At 45.9% G+C, this 9,854-nt stretch overlaps 1 pseudogene; it reads left to right on the top strand.

Annotated features, from left to right (window-relative positions):
* The first annotated feature begins 386 nt into the window (after positions 1 to 386).
* Positions 387 to 5,951, top strand: LOC119044792 (alpha-1,4-N-acetylglucosaminyltransferase-like; annotated as a pseudogene).
* The last annotated feature ends 3,903 nt before the right edge of the window (positions 5,952 to 9,854 follow it).

Raw genomic sequence — 9,854 nt, 5'->3', positions numbered from 1 at the left:
CTTGGTGTATTCGGATGATGCTCTAACCAACTGAGCTGCCCAAATGGGGCTTTTTATCCTGTTCTTAGCGTGATTCATCAAAACGATCATACAGCTTTTCTTCTTTAAGCTATAAAATAATACATGTGACTAACAGTTATCCTAATAATGAAATATTTTCCTGTTTTGAATCACCCTTAAATTCCCCACTTAAACCCTAGTTAATGCATTTTTTAAATACCATGTGACTTGATCTGATTATATTTTATTTGGGATTTTTAAAAATGTAAGCTTCAAAGTCGCATTCTTGTATTGTTTCCTGTGTGCTATCTTTGTCTGGTTTTATGAGAGCAATCCCTAATTAACCGTGTTTACTTGAAGGCGCGGGCCAGGAGGGAGAGGTGGACATGCTGAAGGAGCTCCGGCTCTTCCTGTTGGCCATCCTGCTGCTTTCCTGCGGCCTCCTCTACCGGCTCACCCTGAAGTCCAGCTGCCTGCTCTCCTGCCTGGCCTCCAACAAGTACCAGCAGGGGCTGGGAGCCCTCCTGGGCAAGGGGCGCAGCATTGTGTTCCTAGAGACCTCTGAGAGAATGGAGCCTCCCCCGCTGGTCTCCTGCGCCGTGGAGTCGGCTGCTGAGGTTTATCCTGAGCAGCCGGTGGTGTTCTTTATGAAGGGTCTCAGTCATTCCATGCAGATGCCTCCAAACTCCACCTCCCCAGCCTTTTCCCTCCTCTCAGCAATAGACAATGTTTTCCTCTTCCCTTTGGATATGAAAAGGCTGTTTGAAGACACACCACTGTTTTCATGGTACACTCAAGTAAGTGTTCACAGAATCTTGGAGGGGCCGTGTTGGGAAGAACCACAGAAAACGAGTCCAACCTACTCCTTTGATAGATGGGTAAACTGAGGGTAAGGACTCAGTGTCAGAGGTGGGACTAGAACCCAGATCCTTTAACTCTTGCCTGGCCTTCTTTCCACGGTGTTGAGCCCTGATTCAAGTAATTGAGAGACTTAAGTTAGACTCGTCTTTAGCCTGCTGTCTTTTGTGTCCAGCTTTCTACTTTAGTATCTGGGTTATGTTTGAGACTGTTCTTAACTGAATGAGTTTCTGTACCTTTTCCACTGTCAGTTTTAAACTCATCCATGTTAAACTTCTTTGCGTCTGAAGGAGAAACTAGGCAATATTTCACTTGAAAATTATGTAAATAGAAAACCCATAAAGGATCAGGTGGAGCGCAGCTATATGAGATTGGGTTATGGTAAGATGATCAAGAAACTGCTGGAACTGTCAGGAATTTTGTAATCTTCAACTTAGTAACACAGCATAATAGGAAAATGATATCTCAATTAAATATTTCTCTCATGAGGACCCACAGTCAGGTAGCATTTTAAGGAAATTGCCAACCACTGGATGACTCCACTGAGCAGCTTCCACTGCGTAGTCTGGTGAAGACGGAAACGTGGGGTTAAATACTCGAACCTTGTGAAGCAATCACGTTATTTTACCTATGCAACGCCCCTCCCCTGATGTATTTAATGAGGATATGTTAATTTTATAAATAAAATTGTTTTTTTAAGTAACTAAAAATTGACATCCACATATATGATAACATTTGTTTGCCATATAAAGCCCTAAATCTTAATCCTAGGCTAGCTCAACCATCAGAAAGCCTTTTCTCTGCAAAGATCCAGAAAGTCAGGACTTCAGGTTTTTTTCAGGCCAAGAGGCACAATTGAGGCCATTTATGAAGGCACTTGTATTAGTTTCCTCTGGGTGCGTAACAAAATGTCACAACCTTGGTGACTTAGGAGAACAAACAAGTGTTCCCTCACAGTCATGGAGACCCGAAGTCCCAAGTGAGTTTCACAGGGTGCATAGCCAGGAGCCGGTGGGGCCCATTCCCCGCGCTGTTGGGGAGTCTCTAGTCTCTAAGAGTTTCCTTCCAGCGGGGGGCGGGGGTCACTGCAGTCTCTGCCTCCCTCTGTACACCCCTTGTCCTGTGTGTGCGAACTCTCCCTCCCCCTCACTATGTAAAGACACATGTAATTGCATTTAGGACCCACTGAGATAATCTCCCCATCTCTCCATCTCAGTTTATCACACCTGAAAAGACCTTTCTTCCATGAGGTAACAGTTGTAGGTTCCAGGACTCAGGACCTGATACCTTTGCATGGCCATTATTCAGCCTACTGCAGTATTCATATCTAAAGCAGGGAGACTCCCCCAGCCCTGCCTCATTCCCCTGCGGCTTTCATGGGTGGAGGGCACCCTGGTCCCTAGGCGCTGTCATCTGGAGACATTTTCTGGACTAAGGGGCAGGACAAAGTGCATGACTGTATGTGTTTGGAGACAGCTGGGCACGTAGGGGAATTGGTCAGTTTCATTCCTACCCTATGTGACTTTAGATCCGAGCCTGCCCATCTGTTCTCCTGAAGACTCCAGAACTTGCAAACAAGGGCCCCTCAGGAGGAGGTGGAGTGACTCATCAGACAGATTTCACCTGCAGTTGTCAGTACAGGGTCCCTAACAGGTGACAACTAGAGTGGCCCTGGGCAGCAGCAGAACAGGCCTCAGTCAGGTGCTGGTAGTGGAGCAGGACTCAGCACAGGACACAGTCCTGTTGGGTCTCTGCAGCACTAGGGCTCAGCGACTAGAGGGCGCTCCAGGACTGTAAGACAGACAGTCTGCTGGCTCAGGGGCCTGCTTGTCCCGACTCCTAAGGTTACCCAAAATGGTAGATTCTTGGGAAAAGAAACCTATAATCAAATTGCGTTGGGAGACACTATGCACTATTCATTTCTCACAAACTAATTGTGCACATGAGGAACTTAAAGTCTCTGCGTAGATCTCAACCAAAGAGACTTTGATTTATATCAGCATTTTTAAAACTTACTTGAGCATAGACTCTCTTTCTTAACATGATGTAAATATTTTCTTGGAACTAATGTTTCATGAAATACAGTTTGGATTTCTCTAGACTGTGCATCATCTTTGCTGTGTTGTGTGTTAGGGACAAGGTGGGCCTTGGGACACAGCTGTTAAGTGTCTGCCCCGTCCAAACCTGCTGGGCACTGCATCACTACCTCTGGGGGAGGGGCTGGGTGTGGCATGTGCTGACCCAGAGAGGCCACCTCAGAACAGCCAGGGGCCAGCTGTTAGGGGTGGCCCAATGTGTCATCAGCTGCTGGTGAGCACCAGGGGTGCTGCACTGATTTGGCAAGTGTAGCCCCTGAGGATGCACAGGGTTGAGTCCTGTGGGGGAGGGTCAGGGTGAGGAGCCAGAACCCTAATGCCCTTTGTGGTGCTTACCCTGGGGGCAGCTCTTGGGTTTTAGGCCAATATCAGTCCAATGTCCACATTCAGGCGGCTTCTGTGTCTCTGGGTCAGTTCCCTACCCTTCACTGATTTACTAACTATCAACACAGTTTCTACCACACCTTTTTGTTTAAACAGGCAATCTATCTGAATCCAGATTGCCTGGGTTCAAAGTCAACTTCTGCCTGTCTGACTTTGGACAAATTACTGAATTTCCTGATTCTTTTATTTTTTAACTTAAAAAATGAAAATAATCATAATACCAATCTTCAATAATTTGTGTTGATTACAAAAACTTAGGACAGTTTTTTATAAATTTTTGCAACTATGTATGAGGTCTTCAGCAACTGTGTGTAATATGATGATGTGAAAAACTCTTGTGAAGGTTTCTGCAAAGTCTTAATTAATTGTTTCATTTGGCTTTTATACAATTAAATATATTGAGGTGGCATTGGTAAAGGGGTTTCCAGTCTACATTTCTATGACACTAGGTCTGTATATTCCATGGTGTGCCCCCCACTACAGTGAAACCATCTTCCATCACCATACATCAGGCCCCCTCCACCCCTCACCCCCTTCTCTCTGGCAACCTCCACGTTCTTGTCGAAGCCAAGGGTTGCTGTTTAATCTTTTAATCAACATATTTCAATGTAGAAAAATCTATTTTGTTTTCCTGCATTCAGAGTTTAGCATTCGTTTGGGAGCCCTGCCAATTATTATGAGTTATTTTTATTCTTTTAAAAAGTATTTCCCTTGTTGCTCACCTTGTAGCACTTGCAGTCATCCAGTCTTTCCCACCCACATCCACTCCATGGAAATCAGATGGCTTGCCCTTTGCCACGTGTGCAGGACCTACCACTTGTCTCACCTCCTCCACTATCATCCTTTACCCTCACTTCTTGCTGAATTATTTCAATAGACTCTTAACTTGCCTGTTTGCTTCTGCCTTTGCCACCTCCCAACCCCCACCCTGTCTTTTTCCACAGAGCATCCGGTGGGCCTCTGAAGACTAAATCAGATCACATCTTTCTTTTCCTCCAAATCTCCCAAATCAGTTTTCTTTACCCAACCCACAGAGTCCGCCCCTCTTCTCTACCCACTGCCCCTCTCATCTCATCTCCTACCCCTCTTCCCTCACTAGTCTGCCTTGGCCACAGTGCCTTCCTCCCACTCCTGCCTCAGGGCCCTCACACTAGCCCTTCCCTCTATCTAGAACCTCCTCAGAGGTGTCAGCACAGGTCACCTACCCACTTCCTTCCAGTTTCTGCTGGAACCCAAATACCACTGTGTTCCACCCTGCCCCCTTCGTAGCCCCCTCACCCAGCTTTCTTCCTTCACAGTCCTTGCAAACACCCAGCATATCATATGATTGTTCATTTATTGTCTGTCTCTTCCCAGTAGACATTTTTGTCTTTGTTCACATGTATCTTTGGCAGCTATCACAGAGCTTGACACACAGTAAACAGGCCTGTGTTAAATATGAAAGGAATTAATTAGTGATTGAAAAGATACAGGCATGCATGCATTTTTGCCAATTTTTCAAATAGCATACATAGTGATGTTTAAAACAGTTTTCTACCTTATATTTTCCTCTGTCAGGTTTTAGCACTTTTAGGACTTCAAAAAATTCATCCTCTATGATTTCATATTTGGAGGAACTGTAAAACCCATTGAAATTGACTCATAGAGTTCATTGTGACATCCTTTTTGGGTTTCTACTTTACCTTTCCACCACTTTCGGTTTTTTGAAAGACAATTTCATGAAATCTTTAAAAGCCACCAAAGTCTTCCCATGGATACTGATTACTGTCAACAGTTTAATGAAAGTCAACTTTGGGGGGTGGAAGGGGTAAGTGTGGTAAATTCTCAAAATTGGGCTTTTGGCCAATAGAGTTTTGGGAAGCTGGCTTGCTGGACCCTACCCAGCCCCCAGCCCCTGGTCTCCTGTTGTGACCCCCCCCACCCCTTTCCCTGCTGCTTGGGGCTGATGCACACCTGTTCTTGAAGACCAATACCAGTACGGAGAGAAACTGGATGCGAGTCAGCGCAGATGGGTCCCACCTGGCCATCATCTGGAAGTGCAGGGGCATCTACATGGGCACCAATATCATCTCTGTCAGGCCCATCCCCGAAGAGAACTTTTTGGCTGCACAGGCTTCTCAATATGCTAGTAAAGGTGTGTTTAGATTCCTCCCCCACCACACCTTCCAGGGTGGGTACATGGAGAACTTTGTTGAACACTACAACTTTTGGGGCAACCAGGGACCCGATTTGATGATGAGGATGTTGAGACTGTGGTGCAAACTTGAAGACTTCCAGGTGGCGAGTGAGCTCAGGTGTTTGAACCTGTCCTTTCTCCACCCCCAAAGACTTTACCCCTTCTCCTACCCACAGTAGAGGTGCTACTATGATGTCTGAGACACAGACCCCAGCTTCAGTGACTCCTAAGCCCTGCATCTGTGGAACTACATGAACCAGGAAGGGAGGGACATGGTTACAGGCAGCAACTCCCTGGCTGAGCATCTCTACTGCCAGCACTGTCCCAGGACCTACCAGGACCTGGTTCAAGGCCCAGCTGGCTTGGTGACTGGGGAGTTGGCTCCAGGGAACAAATGGAGCCAATGCTGGTTTGTTGCTGCTACATCAGGAAACTAAGCACTGCCTGGGGAGCCATGCTTTCCCCTGATCGCCACTTTCCCCTGGGATGTGGGGACTCACCCACAGGTCAGCTGTGATTAGCTTCCCCTGTCTGATGTAGACAAGTCCCAGAGATCTTCGGCCTGATTCTGTGTCAGGCACTGACCCTGGCACCACCAAATCATGTGTATGTGCTATGGCAGAGGTGGCACCTCAGAGGGTGACAGCTTCCCAGAGCAATGTGATCTCGTCCTCTATCAACTCTTGGTCTCCTTGGGACATAATATAGAGGCTGGCACACAGCAGCACTTCAGAACTCTTGAGCTTAATGAGTGGCAGGTCTGTGTCAACTGAGGCTAGAGTCCTTCTCTTTGGCCTCACCAACAAGGAGGACTGGGGCACATGTAAATCCACTTTCTCAAGAAGCCCTGCTAAAGCAGGCACTGCACTCACACATGGGAACTTTGAGGCTGGTGGAGATGGCAAACACAAACAGGCACCCTCACAGCTACTTCTGCACATTTCACGGATACACTGGGAAGAGGGCTGGCAAGCAAAGGCTCCCCACACCTATCTCACTGGACTGAACTTGGAGGACACTCCCTGACTTTCAGAGCCCAGGCTGAAAGTAGAGATGCTTTAGCTAACTTGGTTTTCAGAATGACCCTACTCAGTAGAGTTCATTTTTCTCACTTTACAAAGAGGTTAAGTGACTTTGCCACGGTTGCACAGCTTGGGAATGTGGAATGTAAATGAATCGTTAATTCCAGAGCCCAGGCTCTTCCCTCCCCTGAGTGAGCAGGAGAAATCTTTGGGGAGAAAAGCATGCCCTGACCCTGAGAGGAGGAGAAACAAGATGCCCCATCAGGGCAGATGCACACAGGCCTTCCTACTTGGTCCCGGTCTCCTGTGCCACCACTTCTTTAAAAAACATCTTAAAATTTTTTGATTGGAGGAACAAATGTGAAGGACGCAGGGATGAGAGCTAGGGAGGTGGAGATGGGAGGGAAGTGGGGAGCACGGGATGGGGGGGGCTGGGATGGGAGAAATAGACAAAACACTGTATTTGAAAAATAACTCAATTAAAAAAATTTTAGAATAAAAAAATTTTTTTGAAAAAAGTGTACACACCATAATGCTTGCCATGATAACCACTTAAACAGTTTAATTCAGTGGCACTGACCACATTCACATTATTGTACTAACACCACCACTATCTGCCTCTAGAAATTTTCCATCATCCCAAAGTGAAATTCTGTGCCATTAAAAACTAAGTCCCCACTCCCTGCCCACCTGCTCTCAGCCCTGGTAACCATTCTTGTAGTTTCCAGAATATCTCTATGGGTTTGACTATTTTAAGTATGATGTATAAGAGAAATCCTATAACATGCATCAGAATTCCATTCCTTTTTAATTGAATAATATTCCTTTGTATGCATGTACCACATGTTTTTAATCCATTTGTATGTCGATAGACACTTGGGTTGCTTTCACCTTTTGGCTATTGTGAATAATGCTGTTATAAACTTGTATGTGCAAACACCAGCGTTTCTGCTGTCAATGCTTTTGAATACACAGCCAGAAAGGGACCTGCTGGACCCTATGCACTTCTATGTTTAAGTTTTTGGGAAGCACCGTTCTCTTTTCCAGAGAAGCCGTACCATCTTTTACTCCCACTGGCAATGCACGGGCTTCTGATGTTCCGCACCCTTGCCAACATGTGTTCCCATAGGTTTTGCTTTGGATACCCCAAGACACTAACTTCGCAGATTGAGGCTTCGGTGGGAGAAAAGCCTTGAAAAAATTCCCAGAAATGTGAGTCTCAGTAAAGCAGTGCTGGCTCGAATGTGGGATTAAGAACTGATACCTGATGTCCATCAGTAAATGAATGGATCAAAAAATTGTGGTACATATACACAATGGAATTCTATGCAGCAGAGAGAAAGAAGGAGCTACTACCCTTTGCAACAACATGGATGGAACTGGAAAGCATTATGCTGAGTGAAAGAGGCCAGGCATTGAAGGACAAATACCATATGATCTCACCTTTGACAGGAAGCTAAACAATAAAACAAACAAGCAAACAGAATAAAAACAAAGACATTGAAATAGAGAACAAGTGGGCAGCGACCAGAGGGGAGAGAGAAGGGAATTTAAGGGGAAAAATGGGGAGGGATTTTGAGGAACAAGTATGAAAGACACAGGGATGAGGACTGGGGGGGGGGAATGGGAGAGAGGGGGGAAACAGGGCGGAGGGGGGGCTGGGATGGGAGAAATAGACAAAAATGTACTTGAAAAATAACTAAATAAAATTTTTTTTAAATTAAAAAAAAAAAAGAACTGATACCTGAGAGACAGAGCTCTTTGGTCCTGGGCTTCATAGCTAGAGGCACAGGACAGGCCAGAAGGTTAGGGGAGGAAGATAGCTGACATCTGACCAAGCCTGGGGCTCACCCAAAAGACTAGCGTGGGGCCAGGTCATAAAACAGGAAGATGGACTTCCAGCCAAGATGGAGGCACACGTGGAAACACTGTGCCTCCTCACACAAGCAAATTTAAAGACAACAAAGATATAGAAACAAAAATGCAACCAAACATTTTTAGTTTTCTTAGAAAATTCCATAGTGTTTTCCATAATGGTTGTACCAGTCTGCAATCCCACCAACAGTGAACTAGGGTCCCCTTTCCCCCACAACCTCTCCAACATTTGTTGTTTGTTGCATTGTTTATGATGGCCATTCTGACAAGCCTTTTGACCAGCAATTCCACTGTTAGGAGTATATCCTAAGAGCCCTGGAACACCAATCCAAAAGAACCTATGCACACCAATGTTTGTAGCAGCACAATTTACAATAGCCAAGAGTTGGAAGCAACCTAGATGCCCATCAGTAAATGAATGGATCAAAAAACTGTGGTACATTTACACAATGGAATTCTATGCAGCAGAAAGAAAGATCTCCTACCCTTTGTGACAGCATGGATGGAACTGGAAAGCATTATGCTGAGTGAAATAAGCCAGGCAATGAAAGACAAAAACCATATGATCTCACCTTTAACAGGAACCTAAACAACAAAACAAACAAGCAAGCAAAATATAACCAAAGACACTGAAATACAGAACAGGGGGACAGGAACCAAAGGGGAGAGGGGAGAGAATTTCAGGGTAAAAGGGGAAGGATTCACAGAAACAAGTATAGAGGACACATGGACAAAAACTAAGTTGGGAGGGGATGGGAGGGAGGTGGGGAGCACTGGGGGGGGGGAGGCTGGGATGGGAGTATAAGACAGAAAACTGTACTTGAACAATAATTAAATAATTTTTTTTAAAAAATGCAGCCAAACAGACAGAAAAGTAAACTGTGCTGAAGTCTGACAACAAGAAACCATTCATCCAGACCTGTAAGAGGGGCGGAGTGGGCAGCAGTGGACAGAGGTCTCTCCCGGTAGGAGGAGGCTGTGCTTGGCCACACGGGAAGGGGCAGATGGAACCCAGTAGAGCTCAAGGCAGCTGACTGGCTGACAGTAGACACACATTTGGGCGCAGAGAAACCAGGCAGGTTTAAAAATGGTCAGTGAGACAGACTGCGCAACCCAGAGCCCCAGCGATGGGAAATAAAGCCTAAAAGCACTGATTGAAAAAAACTTTTAGGAGCTGAGGAGAGACTCCTAGCCCCACAGGAAAGTTCGTTGGAGAGACCACAGGGTCCTAGAATGAACACAAGCCCACCCACCCGGGAAACTAGCAACCAGAAGAGCCCAATTTGCTTGTGGAAAGTGGCAGATGGGACGGGAAAAAAAGCAGAAAAAATGCCATACCTCCCTTTCTGACCCTGCCCCCAGTCACAACCTAGCAACTGGTCTGACCTGCCCTGGTGAACACCTAAGGCTCTACCCCTCATACATAACAGGTGCAAACAGGCC

This window comes from Artibeus jamaicensis, unplaced genomic scaffold, assembly GCF_021234435.1.
Source record: "Artibeus jamaicensis isolate MK-2021 breed Jamaican fruit bat unplaced genomic scaffold, CSHL_Jam_final contig_519, whole genome shotgun sequence".
Lineage (NCBI taxonomy): Eukaryota > Metazoa > Chordata > Mammalia > Chiroptera > Phyllostomidae > Artibeus > Artibeus jamaicensis.
This window is presented reverse-complemented; position numbering and strand designations above follow the sequence as displayed.